This window comes from Mobula birostris, chromosome 8 (assembly GCF_030028105.1).
Source record: "Mobula birostris isolate sMobBir1 chromosome 8, sMobBir1.hap1, whole genome shotgun sequence".
Lineage (NCBI taxonomy): Eukaryota > Metazoa > Chordata > Chondrichthyes > Myliobatiformes > Myliobatidae > Mobula > Mobula birostris.
Window position 1 is genome coordinate 131,551,060 of NC_092377.1, and position 18,095 is coordinate 131,569,154.

Below are 18,095 nucleotides of genomic sequence, written 5' to 3' on the forward strand. Positions count from 1 at the left end.
TTTTATTTTCATTTTATATTTTATTCTCTATTAATTATATAGTTCCATTAATATCTATAAACTGTAAAACATTTAATCGTATCTGGTGTATTATCTGTTATTTGGGCGGGGTGGGGTACACCACACAGCATCCACACAAATTATCATTCAGTTTGACGGGGCCGAGGGCTGTTTCCCGAGACGACAGCGAACTGTGCGACCCTGAGGCTGGCCAGGGGCGCTACATAAGTAAGTGAGGTACACTCAAAACCTGCGCCATCAAAATTAACTTGACAAGATTAATCAGAAAGTATAAGGACTTAATGACTCTAGATAAACAAATAAATACAGGTACACCGGTCTGCAAGGCACAAGACAGTATATCCCTCCATAAGTCCAGCACCCCATGACCCAGGAAGTTCCTAGGTAACTCAAGACAGGGCTGCTAACTTTGAAACAGACCTGATGCTCTCAAGACAGGGCTGGTAAATTCAAGGCAGTCCTGATGCTCTCAAAATATTGCTGGAAAACGATGGAACATTGCATATAACTCAGAAACATAGAACATAGAACATAGAACAGTACAGCACAGTACAGGCCCTTTGGCCCACAATGTTGTGCCGACCCTTAAACCCTACCTCTCATATAATCCCCCACCTTAAATTCCCCCATATACCTGTGTGGTAGTCTCTTAAATTTCACTAGTGTATCTGCCTCCACCACTGACTCAGGCAGTGCATTCCACGCACCAACCACTCTCTGAGTGAAAAACCTTCCTCTAATATCACCTTTGAAATTCCCACCCCTTACCTTAAAGCCATGTCCTCTTGTATTGAGCAGTGGTGCCCTGGGGAAGAGGTGTTGGCTGTCCATGCTATCTATTCCTCTTAATATCTGGTATTAATATCAACATGCTCCAGAACATCAATCTCACTTATATTGTCCTCACTGTCATCAAGTTCCCATGGCAACAGAGACTCAATAACAGGGAAACACTAAAAGGGACACAATAACAGACATGATAACAGAAACAATAACAGGGAAAAGATAATGGAGACACAATAACAGAAATGTGATAACACAGACACAGTAACATGCATAATAACAGGCACATAATAACATAGAAACAATAACTACAGGCACAGGTAAGTAGCAGGTAAGGCTTTTGTAGTGGTTAAATAAAAAGCCACTAAATTACAGCTAATTATATAAAGTAGGACTAATGTAGGATCAGGAGATGTGCCATTGCTGCATGATGTGGGAGCTGGTGGACCCCACTGTGGTTCCTGGTGACCACATCTGCAGCAAGTGTTGGCTACTTGAAGAACTCAGGCTCAAAGTTGATGACCTGGAATCTGAGCTTCAGACACTGAGCACATCAGGGAGGGGGAGAGTTACCTGGATTCTGTGTTTCAGGAGGTAGTCACACCCATTAGATTAGCTGCCTCAAATTCGGTCTGTGGTCAGAACCAAGAGTCTGTGACTACGAGTGAGATGGGTAGTGGGATCCAAGAGACAGTGCTGGAGGAGCCTTGCCCCTTGAGCTTGTCTTAAGTTCTAAGATTCTTGCTCCCTGTGTGGATGAGAGTGGGGGTTGTAGGAAGGATGAGCAACCTAACAGTGACACTGTAGTTCGGGGAGCCACTCAAGAGGGGGGAAAGAAGAGAAATGTTGTGGTAATTGAGGATAGTATAGTCAGGGGAATAGAAAGAGTTTTCTGTCATGAGGATAGTGCATCCCGACAGCTATTTTACCTGCTTGGTGCCAGTGTTTGCGACATCTTATCTGACCTGCAGTGGGAGGGGAAAGATCCAGTTGTCATGGTCCATGTGGGTACCAACAACATAGGTAGAATGAGGGAAGAGGTTCTGCTGAGGAAATTTGAGCAGCTAGGGACTAAATTAAAAGCAGAACCAAAAATGTTGTAATCTCTGGATTATTCCTGAGCCACATGCAAATTGGCATAGGGTCAAGAAGATTAGAGAATTAAATGCATGGATCAAGGATTGGTGTGGGAGAAGTGGGTTTGAATTCATGGGAAATTGGCACCAGTATTGGGGAAGGAGGGAGCTGTACCAAAGTGAAAGGCTCCACCTGAACCGTGATGGGACCTGGATCCTAGCGAATCACATAACTAGGGTTGAGGATAGGGCTTTAAGCTAAATAGTAGGGAAGGTGCGGGGGGGGGGTTCAACAGATGGGCCACACCCCCACCTCTTTTGCCTCCCTCCCTGGCACTTGAAATAACCATTCCTGCCCCTGAGTCATCCCACTCTCCATAATAGCCACAACATCATAGCTCCAAGTACTGGTCCACGCTTTAAGCTCAACCGCTTTGTTCATAATACTCCTTGCATTAAAATAGACACACCTCAAACCATCGGTCTGAGCACATCCTTTCCCTATCACCTGCCTATCCTCCCTCTCACACTGTCTCCAAGCTTTCTCTATTTGTGCACCAACCTCCTCTTCCCCAGTCTCTTCAGTTCAGTTCCCAACCCCCAGCAATTCTAGCTTAAACTCTCCCCAACAGCCTTTGCAAACCTCCCTGCCAGGATATTGATCCCCCTGGGATTCAAGTGCAACCTGTCCTTTTTATACAGGTCACACCTGCCCCAAAAGAGGTCCCAATGATCCAAAAATCTGAATCCTGGCCCCCTGCTCCAATCCCTCAGCCACGCATTTATCCTCCACCTCATTCTATTCCTATACTCACTGTCACATGGCACAGACAGTAATCCCAAGATTACTACCTTTGAGGTCCTGTTTCTCAACTTCCTTCCTAACTCCCTATAGTCTGTTTACAGGACCTCTCACTTTTCCTACCTATGTCATTGGTACCAATATGCACCACTACCTCCGGCTGTTCACATTCCCATTTCAGGATATTGTGGATGTGATCAGAAACATCTGGACTCTGGCACCTGGGAGGCAAACTACCATCCGTGTTTGTTTCCTGCATCTGCAGAATCACCTGTCTGACCCCCTAATTACAGAGTCCCCTATCACTGCTGCCATCCTCTTCCTTTCCCTACTCTCTGAGCCACAGGGCTAGACTCTGTGCCAGAGACACGGCCACTGTTGCTTCCCCCAGGTAGCCATCTCCCCCAACAGTACTCAAACAGGACGACTTATTGTTAAGGGGGACAGCCACAGGTGTACTGTATAGCATCTGATTCTTTCCCTTCCCTCTCCTGACTGTTACTCACTTGTCTGTCTCCTGAGGCCCCACTGTGACTATCTGCCTATAGCTCCTCTCTTTCGCCTCCTCGCTCTCCCTGACCAGAAAATGGTCATCGAGCTGCATCTCCAGTTCCCTAAAGCGGTCCCTAAGGACCTGCAGCTCGACGCACCAGGCACTAATGTGGCCATCAGGGAGGCTGGCAGTCTCCAGGACTTCCCACATCTGACACCGAGCACAGAACACCGGCCTCACACACATACTTCCTGTCTGCATTCTACACAGGCAACCTACCTCACCTCGACCCGTTATCGCCAAAGCCTCATTGAGCCAAAGCCCTCCTACACTGTCTCCCTCTACTCTGATGCCCGCTCTATAAAGCTCTTCTAGCTGTTCTAACTAGCTGACATCCACGCACTTGCGCAGTTGTGCCTCAATCAAACTGCTGAAGAAATAACCATCTCCTTTTAAACTCTTCTTGTTGATCTAACTGGCTGAGGTCCATGTGCTTGTGCAGCTGTGCCTTGATCGAACCACTGAAGAAATAACATAAACTCTTGACTTCTGAACTCAATGCCTTGATTAATAAGTAACCAATCCATGCCTTACCGACTTGTGTCGCCTCTTTCAAGGAGGTGTGAACTTGAACCCAAGTTCTTTCTGTTTGGTAAGAGAGAATCTTGAACTTAACAGTGTCGTAGCTCCTTGCATTTGCCCTACCAGGGTGCAACACCACACATTTATCTATGCTAGCCTTCATCTGCCGTTTCTTTGCCCATATCTGCAACTGATCAATATCGTGTTATATTTTTTGTCAGTCTTCTACACTATCCACAACTCCGCCAGTCTAGGTATCTTACACAAACTGACTCACCTGCCCATCTATATTTTCTTCCAGGTCATCACAAACAGCAGAGCTCCCAGCACAGATCTCTGCAGAACTTCACTAATTACAGACCTCCAGCTCGAATAAGTCCCTTCAACCACTACTGTCTGTATTCTATGAACAAACCAGCTCTGAATCCAAACAGCCAATTCGCCACGGACCATGTGCATCTTAAACCTCTGGATTAGCCTCCTGTGAGGAACATTGTCAAACTGCTTACTAAAAGCCATGTAGACATTACTGACTGCCCTACCCTCATCAATCTCTCATCAGCTTGTCAAAAACCTCCAACAACTTGGTAAGACACAACCTGCCCCGTTCAAGGCCATGTTGATTCTCCCTAATCAGGCTATGGGTTTCTAAATGCTCATACATCCTATCCCTAAGAATTTTCTCCAGTAATTCCCCTACAACTGACGTGAGACTCATCTGTCTATTGTTCCCAGGATTTTCCCTTGTTCCCTTCTTAAATTCGGAGAAGGAAGTCTGAGAATCAGAGTGGGAGTGCAGCGGAAGCCATTTTGAATTTTTCATTTTCTCATTGGAGTTAAGAGAGGCGGGACTGCGCAGGCATATGACATCAGGCAGTGAAGCGTGGAAGATTTAAAAGGAATGCAGCCGTATACAGCGGGCAACGGAGTGAGCCGGGAGCAGAGTGAAGGCTTAAGGGCTTTGGCTCAACATGTTTAAGTGGAAACGGGTGAGGCAAAGTAGGTTTGGTTTTCAGTTTTCCCTGTTATTTGAGGAAAGGTGAAAGTATGAGTGTGAGGGCAGCTTCTTGTTCTCAGTGTTGGATGTGGGAGGTGCAGGAGTCTCCTAGCCTCCCGGACATCCACATCTGCGCCAGGTGCACCAAGCTGCTGCTCCTAACGGACCGTGTTAGGGAACTGGAGCTTCCACTGGATGATCTTCGTCTGGTCAAGGAGAGTGAGGAGGTGATAGAATGGAGTTATAGGCAGGGGGTCACACTGGGGCCATGGGAGGCAGACAAGTGGGTCATGGTTAGGAGGGGGAAGGGGAAGAGTCAGGTAATAGAGAGTACCCCGGTGGCTGTGCCCCTTGACAATAAGTACTCCTGTTTGAGTACTGTTGGGGTGGACAGCTTACCTGGGGGAAGCAACAGTGGCCGTGCCTCCAGCACAGAGTCTGGCCCTGTAGCTCAGAAGGGTAAGGAAAGGAAGAGGAGGACAGTAGTAATAGGGGACTTGATAGGCTGTCAGATAGGCTATTCTGTGGACGCAGTCAGGAGACCCAGGTGGTATTTTGCCTCCCTGGTGCCAGGGTCTGGGATGTTTCTGATCACGTCCAAGATATCCTGCAGTGGGAGGGTGAGGAGCCAGAGGTCGTGGTACATATAGGTACCAATGACATGGGTAGGAAAAGGGAAGAGGTCCTGAAAGGAGAATATAGGGAGTTAGGAAGGGAGTTGAGAAAAAGGACCTCAAAGGTAGTAATCTTGGGATTACTGCCTGTGCCATGTGACAGTAAGAGTAGGAATGGGATGAGGTGGAGGATAAACGCATGGCTGAGGGATTGGAGCAGGGGGCAGGGATTTAAGTTTCTGTATCATTGGGGCCTCTTTTGGCGCAGGTGTGACCTGTACAAAAAGGACGGGTTGCACTTGAATCCTAGAGGGACCAATATCCTGGCGGGGAGATTTGCGAAGGCTACTGGGGAGACTTTAAACTAGAATGACTGAGGGGTGGGAATCATATTGAAGAGACTAGGCAACTAGGAGAGAGGAGTTTAGTTCACAAACAAAGAAAGCTAGTAGACAGTGTGTGAGGGAGGATAGGCAGGGGACAGAGAACGGGAGCACTCAGACCGAAGATGTAGGGGAGAAGGAAGAAAAAGATAACAAAGTTGTTTGCACCATTAGGGATAAACAGGGAGTAAGAGGTGGAGAGTTTATTAAATGCATCTATTTTAATGCTAGGAGCATTGTAAGAAAGGTGGATGAGCTTAGAGCATGGATTGATACCTGGAAATATGAAGTTGTAACTATTAGTGAAACATGGTTGCAAGAGGGGTGTGATTGGCAACTAAATATTCCTGGATTTCATTGCTTCAGGTGTTATAGAATCGGAGGGGCAAGAGGGGGAGGTGTTGCATTGCTCGTCAGAGAAAATATTACAGCGGTGCTTTGGCAGTATAGATTAGAGGACTCATCTAGGGAAGTTATTTGGGTGGAATTGAGGAATGGGAAAGGTGTAGTAACATTTATAGGGGTATATTATAATCCACCTAATGGGGAGCAAGAAATGGAGGAGCAAATTTGTAAGGAGATAGCAGATATTTGTAGTAAGCACAAGGTTGTGATTGTTGGAGATTTTAATTTTCCACACATAGACTGGGAAGCCCATTCTGTAAAAGGGCTGGATGGTTTGGAGTTTGTAAAATGTGTGCATGATAGTTTTTGGCAGGAATACATAGAGGTACCAACTAGAGAGGGGGCAGTGTTGGATCTCCTGTTAGGCACTGAGATAGGTCAGGTGATGGAGGGATGTGTTCGGGAGCACTTCGGGTTCAGTGATCACAATGCCATTAGTTTCAGTATAATTATGGAGAAGGATAGGTCTGGACCCAGGGTTGAGACTTTTGATTAGAGAAGGGCTAACTTTGTGGAGATGTGAAAGGATTTACAAGGAGTGGATTGGAACAATTTGTTTTATGGGAACGATGTAATAGAGAAATGGAAGTCATTTAAAGGTGAAATTTTGAGGGTACAGAATCTTTATGTTCCGGTTAAGTCGAAATGAAAGGTTAAAAGTTTGAGAGAGCCATGTTTTTCAAGGGATATTGGAAACTTGGTTCCGAAAAAGAGAGATATTTACAATAAATACAGACAGCTTGGAGTAAATGAGGTGCTCGAGGAATATAAAGAATGTAAAAAGAATCTAAAGAAAGAAATTAGAAAAGCTAAAAGAAGATATGAGGTTGCCTTAGCAAGTAAGGTAAAAATAAATCCAAAGGGTTTCGACAGTTATATTAATAGCAAAAGGACAGTGAGGGATAAAATTGGTCCCTTAGAGAATCAGAGTGGACGGCTATGTGCAGAGCGAAAAGAGATGGGGAGGTCTTGAACAATTTCTTTTCTTCGGTATTCACTAAGGAGAAGGATATTGAATTGTGTAAGGTAATGCAAACAAGTGGAGTAGTTATGGAAACTATGATGATTAAAGAAGAGGAAGTACTGGTGCTTTTAAGGAACGTAAAAGTGGATAAGTCTCCGGGTCCTGACAGGACATTCCCTAGGACCTTGAGGGAAGTTAGTGTAGAAATAGCAGAGGCTCTGACAGAAATATTTCAAATGTCATTAGAAATGGGAATGGTGCCGGAGGATTGGAGTATTGCTCATGTTATTCCATTATTTAAAAAGGATTCTAAGAGTAAACCTAGCAATTATTGGCCTGTGAGTTTGACATCAGTAGTGGGTAAATTGATGGAAAACATTCTTAGAGATGGTATTTATAATTATCTGGATAGACAGGGTCCGATTAGGAACAGTCAACATGGATTTGTGTGTGGAAGGTCATGTTTGACAAAACTTATTGAATTTTTTGAAGAGGTTACTTGGAAAGTTAATGAGGGTAAAGCGGTGGATGTTGTCTATATGGACTTCAGTAAGGTCTTTCACAAGGTTCCACATGGAACGTTAGTTAGGAAGGTTCAATCATTAGGTATTAATATTGAAGTAGTAAAATGGATTCGGCAGTGACTGGATGGGAGACGCCAGAGAGTAGTGGTGGATAACTGTTTGTCAGATTGGAGGCCAGTGTCTAGTGGTGTGCCTCAGGGATCTGTACTGGGTCCAATGTTGTTTGTCATATATATTAATGATCTGGATGATGGGGTGTAAATTGAATTACAAAGTATGCAGATGATACTAAGATAGGTGGAGTTGTGGATAATGAAGTAGGATTTCAAAGCTTGCAGAGAGATTTAGGCCAGTTAGAAGACGGCAGATAGAGTTTAATGCTGATAAATGTGAGGTGCTACTTTTTGGCAGGACTAATCGAAATAGGACATGCATGGCAAATTGTAGGGCATTGAAGAATGCAGTAGAACAGAGGAATCTAGGAATAATGGTGCATAGTTCCCTGAAGGTGGAATCTCATGTGGGTAGGGTGGTGAAGAAAGCTTTTGGTATGCTGGCCTTTATAAATCAGAGCATTGAGTATAGGAGTTGGGATGTAAAGTTGAAATTGTACAAGGCATTGGTAAGGCCAAATTTGGAGTATTGTGTACAGTTCTGGTCACCAAAGGAAAGATGTCAACAGAATTGAGAGAGTACAGAGAAGATTTACTAAAATGTTACCTGAGTTTCATCTCCTAAGTTACAGAGAAAGGTTGAACAAGTTGGGTCTTTATTCTTTGGAACATACAAAGTTGAGGGCGGACTTGATAGAGATATTTAAAATTATGAGGGGGTAGATAGAGGACGTGGATAGGCTTTTTCCATTGAGAGTGGGGGAGATTCAAACAAGAGGACATGAATTGAGAGTTAAGGGGCAAAAGTTTAGGGGTAACATGAGGGGGAACTTCTTTACTCAGAGAGTGGTAGCTGTGTGGAACGAGCTTCCAGCAGAAGTGGTTGAGGCAGGTTCGATGTTGTCATTTAAAGTTAAATGGAGGGTTATGGGCTGAGTGCAGGTCGGTGGGACTAGGTGAGAGTAAGAGTTCGGCTCGGACTAGAAAGACCAAGATGGCCTGTTTCCATGCTGTAATTGTTATATGGTTAAATAGAGGGACAACTTTAGCCACTTGTCAGACCTCCCGGTTCTCATCTGTGGCTAGAGAGGACATGAAGATATTGGTCAAGGACCTTGCAATCTCATCCCTGATCTCCTTCAATAACCTGGGGTAAATCTCATCTGGCCCTGGGGAATTATCCACCTTAATGTTCTTTTGAAAGCCCAATTCTTACTCCTCCTTGACATCTAAATGCCCTAACATATTTATACACTTGCACTGATCTCCTGCTCCTCCATATCAATTTCCTTGGTAAATACCAAAGCAAAGTACTCAATAAGTACCTCACTCACATTCTCACATCCAAACAAGTGTCCCCCCCTCCTTATCCTTGAATGGTCACACCATCTTCCTAATTATCCTCCTGCTCTTGCCACAGTTTTTGATGGCACCTCCTGGCTTTCCTAATTAGACCATAAGATATAGAAGCAGAATTAGGCCATTTGGCCCATCGGGTCTGCTCCGCCATTTCATCAGGGCTGATCTCAGCCCCAATCTCCTGCCTTCTCCCAGTATTGCTTAATACCCTGACAATCAAGAATTTATCAGCTTCTATCTTAAATATACATGAAGTCTTGGCCTCCACAGCTGCCTGTGGCAAAGAATTCAACCGATTCACCACTGTCTGGCTAAAGAAATTCTTCCTCACCTCCATTTTAAATAGATGCCCCCTCTATCCTGAGGCTGAGTCCTCTGGTCTTAGACTCTCCCACCACAGGAAACATCCTTTTCACATCCACTCTATCAAGGCCTTTCACCATTTGATAGATTTCAATGAGGTCACCCCTCATCCTTTTAACTTCCAGCAGGCCCAGAGCCATCAAACGCTCTTCATATGACAAGCCATTCAATCCTGGAATCCTCTTTGTGAACCTCCTTTGAACTCTCTCTGGTTTCAATACATACTTTTTAAGATCAGGGGCCGAAAACTACTCACAATACCTGAAATAAGATCTCACTAGTGATTTATAAAGTCTCAACATTACTTCCTATCTTTTATATTATTCCAGTCCTCTTGAAATGATTGCTAACATTGCATTTGCCTTCCTCACAATAGACGCAAACTTCAAATTAACTTTCAGGGAATCTTGCACAAGGACTTCCAAGGCCCTTTGCACCTCACTTCTTTTTATGCATTTTCTCTCCATTTAGACATAGTTAAACTTTTCTTTTCTTTAGTTCTTTTCTTGCTGTCTTTATACTCCTCCTTCACTTGATCCTAACTTCCAAAACTTTATATACTTTTTTCTTTTCCTTCTTGATGAAATTCATCACTTCTCTGGACATCCAAGGTTCTCGTATCTTTCCATCCCCATCCTTCCTTCTAACAGGAATGTACCTTTGTTGTTTTCTGTGCAATTGATCTTTTAACCCCTTCCACATGTCTAATGTGGACTTTCCAGAGAAAAGGTGTTCCCAATTAACTCTTCATCGTTCCTGCCTAATGCCTTCTTAGTTTTCCCCAACTCCAATTCAAAACTCTCCCACAAGGACCATACCTATCTTTATCTTTTGCTATCCTGAAAGTTAAGGAGGTGCAGTCACTGTTCCCTGACTGTTCACCCACTGAAAGGTCAAACACCTGGTCAGGCTCATTACCCAACAGCAGGGCCAGTAAGGCTTCTCTTCTCATTGGACCCTCCTGGATACACTTAACAAGTTCTGCCCCATCTCAGCTCCTTGCACTAAGAAGGTCCCAGTGTATAAGAGTTCCCAGAACACTGAGAAAGGTCTGAAATAAAAAAGAGACACTGTCTAGTGGAGCAGTCGTCAAAGGAGTATAAGTTAAAGTAGTAGAGCTTTGGCTCATCAAGGCTTCAGTGAGGTAAGATCCCCCCCCCCCCCAACAAGAATAGTAGGTATGAGTGTGAGGCCAGTTTTCATTTCTGGGTGTCAGATGTGGGATGTCTGGGAGTCTTCCAGCCTCCCTGATGGCCACATCTGCACCATGTGCATCTTAGAGACTGAGTTAAGGAACAGCTGCAGCTCGATGACCTTCAGCTTGTTAGGAGAGTGAGGAGGTGACAGACAGGAGCTATAGGCAGCTAGTCACCCTGAGGCAGATAAGTAGAGGACTGTCAGGAGAGGGAAGGGAGGGTATGTAGAGCACCCCTGTGGCTGTTCCCCTTAACAAGAAGTACTTCATTTTGAGTGCTGCTGGGTGGATGACCTACCTGGGGGAAGCAACAGTGGCTGTGCCTCTGGCACAGAGTCTGGCCCTGTGGCTCAGAAGGGTAGGGAATGGAAGAGCATGGCAGCGGTAATAGGGGACTCTATAGTTAGGGGGAGAGATAGGTGATTCTGTGGGCATGACAAAAAAATAACAAGGATGGTAGTTTGCCTCCCAGGTGCCAGGGTCCGTGATGTTTCTGAGTGTGTCTGCAATATCCTGAAATGGGAAGGTGAGCAGCCAAAGGATGAGGAACATATTGGTACCAACGACATAAGTAGAAAAATGGTGGAGGTCATGAAAGCAGGGAGTTAGGAAGGAACCTGAGAAGCAGGACCTCAAAGGTAGTAATCTCGGGATTGCTGCCTGTGCCATGCGATAGTGCATATAGGAATAGAATGAGGTGGAGGATAAATGCGTGGCTGAAGGGTTGGAGCAGGAGCAGGGATTCAGATTTTTGGATCACTGGGACCTCTTCTGGGGCAGGTGTGACCTGTACAAAAAAGATAGGTTGCACTTGAATCCAAGGGGGACCAATATCCTGGCAGGGAGTTTTGCTAATGCTATTGGGGAAGGTTTAAACTAGATTTGCAGGGGAGTGGGAACTGAAGTGAAGAGGCAGAGGATGGGGAGATTGGAACACAAGTAGAGACAGCTTGTTGGGACGTTATGAGGGAAGATAGGCAGATGTTAGAGCAAAGATTCACTCAGCCTGATGGTTTGAGATGTGTCTATTTTAATGCAAGGAGTATCATTAGCAAAGCGGATGAACTTAGAGCATGGATCAATATATGGAACAATGATGTTGTGGCCGTTACAGAGACTTGGATGTCTCAGGGGCAGGAATGGCTGCTGAGTGTGCCAGACTTTAAATGTTTCAAAAATAACAGAGAGAGAGGCAAAAGAGATGGGGTGTGGCACTGCTAATTTGGGATAGTGTCACAGCTGCAGAATTGGAGGAAGTCACAGAGGAATGGCCTGCTGAGTCAGTGTGGGCGGAAATCGGAAACAGGAAAGGGACAATAACTCTACTCAGTGTTTTATAGACTCCCCCCTCCCCAAGTCGTAACAGATAGGGAGGCAGTTTCTGGAACAGTGCAATAATGATAGGGTTGTTCTGATGGGAGATTTTAACTTTCTTGTATTGATTGGCATCTCCTTAGTGCAAGGGATTTAGATGGGGTGGAGTTTGTTAGGTGTGTTCAGGAAGATTTCCTGACACAATATGTAGATAAGCCAACTAGAGGAGAGGCTGTACTTGATCTGGTATTGAGAAATGAACCTGGTCAGGTGTCAAATCTCTTGGTGGAAGAGCATTTTGGAGGTAGTGATCACAGCTCTATCTCCTTCACCATACCACTGGAGAGGGATAGGAGCAGACAATTTGGGAAAACATTTATTTGGGGTAGGGGAAATGATGCTATTAGGCAGGAACTTGAGAGCATAAATTAGGAACAGATGGTCTCAGAGAAATGCATGGCAGAAATGTGGCAAATATTCAGGGAACATTTGCATGGAGTTCTGCATAGGTATGTTCCATTGAGGCAGGGAAAGGATGGTAGGATTAAAGAACTATGGTGTACAAAGTATGTAGAAAATCTAGTTAAGAAGAAAAGAAAAGGTTACAAAAGGTTCAAAAAACTAGGTACAGTTAGAGCTCTAGAAAATTACAAGGTTGCCAGGAAGGAGCTTAAGAGTGAAATTAGGAGAGCCAGAAGGGGCCATAAGAAAGCCTTGGTGAGCAGGAGTAAGGAAAACCCCAAGGCATTCTACAAGTATGTGAAGAACAAGAGAATGAGCCATGTGAGAACAGGACCAATCAGGTGCGATAGTGGAAACGTGAATGGAGTCGGAGGAGATAGTGGAGGTACTTAATGAATACTTTGCTTCAGTATTCACCAGGGGAAAAGACCTTGGCAATTATGGGGATGATTTACAGTGGAATGAAGCACTTGAGCATATAGACATTAAGAAAGAAGATGTGCTGGAGCTTTTGAAAAGTATCAAGTCACCAGGACCAAATGAGATATAACCCAGACTAGTGTGGGAAGTGAGGGAGAAGATTGCTGAACATCTGGCGATGATCTTTGCATCATCATTAGGGACAGGAGAAGTCCCAGAGGATTGGAGGATTGCAAATGTTGCTCCCATGTTGAAGAAAGAGAGTAGAGATAACCCAGGAAATTATAGACAAGTGAATCTGTTTCAGTGGTGGTCAAGTTGTTGGAGAAGATCCTGAGAGGTAGAATTTATGAGCATTTGGAGAGACATAATTTGCCTAGGGATAGTCAGCATGACTTTGTCAAGGGCAGATCGTGCCTTATGAGCCTGATTGAATTCTTTGAGGATGTAACAAAACACATTGATGAAGGTAGAGCCATGGATGTAGTGTACATAAGAAGAAATTTTCGAATGGGAGAAGGACAATACCGTGGCTGACAAGTGAAGTCAGAGCCAAAGTAAAAGTAGAAGAGAGGGCATACAAGGGAGCCAAAGCTAGTGGGAAGATAGAGGATTGGGAAGCTTTTAAAAACTTGCAGAAGGAAACTAAGATGATCATTAGGAAGGAAAAGATGAATTATGAAAGGAAGCTGGTGACTAATATCAAAAAAGATACTAAAAGCTTTTATTAAGTATACAAAGGGTAAAAGAGAATTGAGGGTAGATATAGGACCAATAGAAAATGATGCTGCAGATATTGTAATGAGAGATGCAGAGATGGCAGGGGAACTAAATGTGTATTTTGCATCAGTCTTCACAGTGGAAGACATCTTCAGTATACTGGATATTCAAGAGTGTCAGGGAAGTGAAGTATGTGCAGTGAAAATTATGAACGAGAAGGTACTCAAGAAGCTTAATGGTTTGAGGGTGGATAAATCTCCCAGACCGGATGAAATGCACCCTCAAGTTCTGAAGGAAGTAGCTGGAGAGATTGTGGAGGCATTAGCAATGATCTTTCAAGAATTGACAGATTCTGGCATTGTACTGGAAGACTGGAAAAGTGCAAATGATATTCCACTTTTTAAGAAGGATGGGAGTCAGCAGAAAGGAAACTGTAGACTTGTTAGTCTGACATCAGTGGTTGGGAAGTTGTTGGAATCGATTGTTAGGGATGAGATTACGGAGTACCTGGAGGCAAATGACAAGATAGGCCAAAGCCAGCAAGGATTTCACGAGAATGATTCCAGGAATGAAAGGGTTACCGTATATACCGGCAGGAGGAGAAGATGATGGTGTGACACAGCTCGCAGCGACCACTTCGGTGGTGAAGTCTGTTATTTGTCAAGTAGGGTGCCATGCACAATCCTGATTTGATGGAGACGGACGTGAGAGTACGGAGGAACATCTGGTGAATCTTCTGAAATGCTTGCTTCGCTGCTGCTGCTATTGTGTGGTCCAGAATCCCCGGAGAAGAAGGCCCCGAGTCCTTGGCTTTGCTTGTTGCTCAGCGGCCGGGGCGGTGTCAAAGCGCTCGGCAGAGGATGGTGCTCGGAGAGGCTGTGTCGGAGGGGTTGGTTGGACTTTTGGGTGGACTTAGAGTCCGCTGCAGTGGGGTGGTTCCAAAGGAGCTGCATCGGCAAGTTGGCGGCGCTTGGAGGTTCATGGCAGGGAGAGTTCCTCCCTTCTGCAGCCTGCGTGAGACGATAAGTCTATCGGGACTTTGAGACTTTTTTTACCAGGTCCATGGTCTGCTGTTTATCAAATTACGGTATTGCTTTGCACTTTGTAACTATATGTTATAATTATGTCGTTTTGTCAGTTTTAGTCTTGGTTTGTCCTGTGTTTTCTTGTGATATCATGCTGGAGGGACGTTGTATAATTTTTTAATGCATGCATTTCTAAATGACAATAAACGAGGACTGAGTGTCCTCATAATCTAATAATCTAATTTAATATGGATCATCTGGCAGCTCTAAGGCTCTATTCCCTGGAGTTCAGAAGAATAAGGGGGTATCTCATAGAAATATTCTGAATGTTAAAAGGCCTGAACAGATTTGATATGGCAAAGTTATTTCCCATGGTAGAGGAGTCCAGGACAAGAGGGCATAACTTCAGGATTGAAGGATGTCCATTTATAACAGCGATGTGGAGAAATTACTTCAGTCAGAGGGCGGTAAATCTGTGGAATTTGTTGCCATAAGCGGCTGTGGAGGCCAAGTCATTGGGTGCACTTAAGGCAGAGATAGATAGGTTCTTGATCAGTCAGGGCATCAAAGGATATGGGGAGAAGACAGTGGAGTGGGGATGACTGGAAGAATTGGATCAGCCAATGATTGAATGGCAGAGCAGACTCGATGGGCCGAATGGCCTACTTCTGCTCCTATATCTTATGGTCTATATGGATTTCAGTAAGGCATTTGATAAGGTTCCCCATGCAAGGCTTCTTCAGAAAGTAAGGAGGCATGGGATCCAAGGAGACCTTCCTTTGTGGATCCAAAATTGGATTGCCCACAGAAGACAAAGAGTGGTTGTAGATAGATTGTATTCTGCATGGAGGTCGGTGACCAGTGGTGTTCCACAGGGATCTGTTCTGGGACCTCTTCTCTTTGTGATTTTTATAAGTGACCTGAATGAAGAAGTAGAAGGGTGAGTTAGTAAGTTTGCTGATGACACAAAGGTTAGGGTGTTATGGATAGTCTGGAGGGTTGTCAGAGGTGACAGCAGGGCATTGATATCATGCAGAACTGGACTGAGAAGTGGCAGATGGAGATCAACCCAGTTAAGTGTGAAGTGGTTCATTTCAGTAGGTCAAATTTGAAGACAGAATATAACATTAATGGTAAAACTCTTGGCAGTATGGAGGATCTAAGAGATCTTGGGGTTCATGTCCATAGGACACTCAAAGCTGCTGCACAGGTTGACAGTGTTGTTAAGAAGATATATGGTGTGTTGGCATTCATCAACCGTGGGTTTGAGTTCAAGATCCATGAAGCTATATAAGAACTTGGTCAGACCCCATTTGGATTACTGTGTTCATTTCTGGTCACCTCACTACAGGAAGGATATGGATGCTATAGAGAGTGCAGAGGAGATTTACAAGGATGTTGCCTCGATTGGAGGGTGTACCTTATGAGAATAGGTTGAGTGAACTTGGCCTTCTCTCCTTGGAGTGAGGGAGGATGAGAGGTAACCATTTCTAATACTTAACCTATGGCTAGGGTTATCCATAGCCCTCGATTTTTCTAAGCTCCATGTATGTATCTAGGAGTCTCTTAAAAGACCTTATTGTATCTGCCTCCACCAGCATTGCCAGCAGCCCATTCCACATACTCACCACTCTCTGCATAAAAAGCTTACCCCTGACATCTCCTCTGTACCTACAGTTGAAGTCAGAAGTTTACATACACCTTAGCCAAATACATTTAATCTCAGTTTTTCACAATTCCTGACATTTAATCCTAGAAAACATTCCCTGTCTTAGGTCAGTTAGGATCACTACTTTATTTTAAGAATGTGAAATGTCAGAATAATAGTAGAGAGAATGACTTATTTCAGCTTTTATTTCTTTCATCATTTTCCCAGTGGGTCAGAAGTTTACATACACTTTGTTAGTATTTGGTAGCATTGCCTTTAAATTGTTCAACTTGGGTCAAACATTTTGGGTGGCCTTCCACAAGTTTCTCACAGTTAGTTGCTGGAATTTTGTTCCATTCCTCCCGACAGAACTGGTGTAACTGAATCAGGTTTGTAGGCCTCCTTGCTCGCACACGCTTTTTCAGTTCTGCCTACAAATTTTCTATCAGTTTGAGGTCAGGAAATGATGTCAAGTCTGGTTCATCCTTGGGAGTAATTTCCAAATGCCTGAAGGTACCATGTTCATCTGTACAAACAATAGTACGCAAGTATAAACACCATGGGACCACGCAACCATCATACCGCTCAGGAAGGAGACACATTCTGTCTCCTAGAGGTGAACGTACTTTGGTGTGAAAAGTGCAAATCAATCCCAGAACAACAGCAAAGGACCTTGTGAAGATGCTGGAGGAAACAGGTAGGCAAGTATCCATTTCGCAGTAAAACGAGCCCTATATTGACATAATCTGAAAGGCTGCTCAGCAAGGAAGAAGCCACTGCTCCAAAACCACCAAAAAAAAGCCAGACTACAGTTTGCAAGTGCACTTGGGGACAAAGATCTTACTTTCAAGCACATTAAAACTGTGTCTTCTCATGCTAGCCATTTCAGCCCTTGGAAAAAGCCTCTGACTATCCACATGATCAATGCCTCTCATCATCTTATACAGCTCTATCAGGTCACCTCTCATCCTCCATTGCTCCAAGGAGAAAAGGCCAAGTTCACTCAACCTATTCTCATAAGGTATGCTCCTCACTCCAGGCAACATCCTTGTAAATCTCCTCTGCACCCTCTCTATAGTTTCCACATTCTTCCTGTAGTGAGGTGACCAGATCTGAGCACAGTACTCCAAGTGGGGTCTGACCAGATGCAACATTATCTCTCAGCTCTTAAATTCAATCCCAGGAGTCTTACCATTTATGCTATAGTCTGTCATCATATTTAACCCACCAAAATGAACCACCTCACACTTATCTGAGTTGAACTCCATCTGCCACTTCTCAGCCCAGTTTTCTATTCATGTCTCGCTGTAACCGCCCATCCTATTCATGTCTCGCTGTAACCTCTGACAGCACTCCACATTATCCACAACACCCCCAACCTTTGTGTCATCAGCAAATTTACTAACCCATCCCTCCACTTCCTCATCCAGGTCATTTATAAAAATCACGAACAGAAGGGATACCAGAACAGATCCCTTTGGCACACCACTGGTTACTGACCTCCATGCAGAATACGACCCATCTACAACCACTCTTTGCCTTCTGTGGGCAAGCCCATTCTGGATCCACAAAGCAAAGTCCCCTTGCATCCCATGCTTCCTTACTTTCTCAATAAGCCTTGCATGGGGTACCTTATCAAATGCCTTGCTGAAATCCATATACACTACATCTACTGCTCTACCTTCATCAACGTATTTAGTCACATCCTCAAAAAAATTCAATCAGGCTCGTAAGGCATGACCTGCTTTTGACAAAGCCATGCTGACTATTCCTAATCATATTATGCCTCTCCAAATGTTTATAAATCCTGCCTCTCAGGATTTTTTCCATCA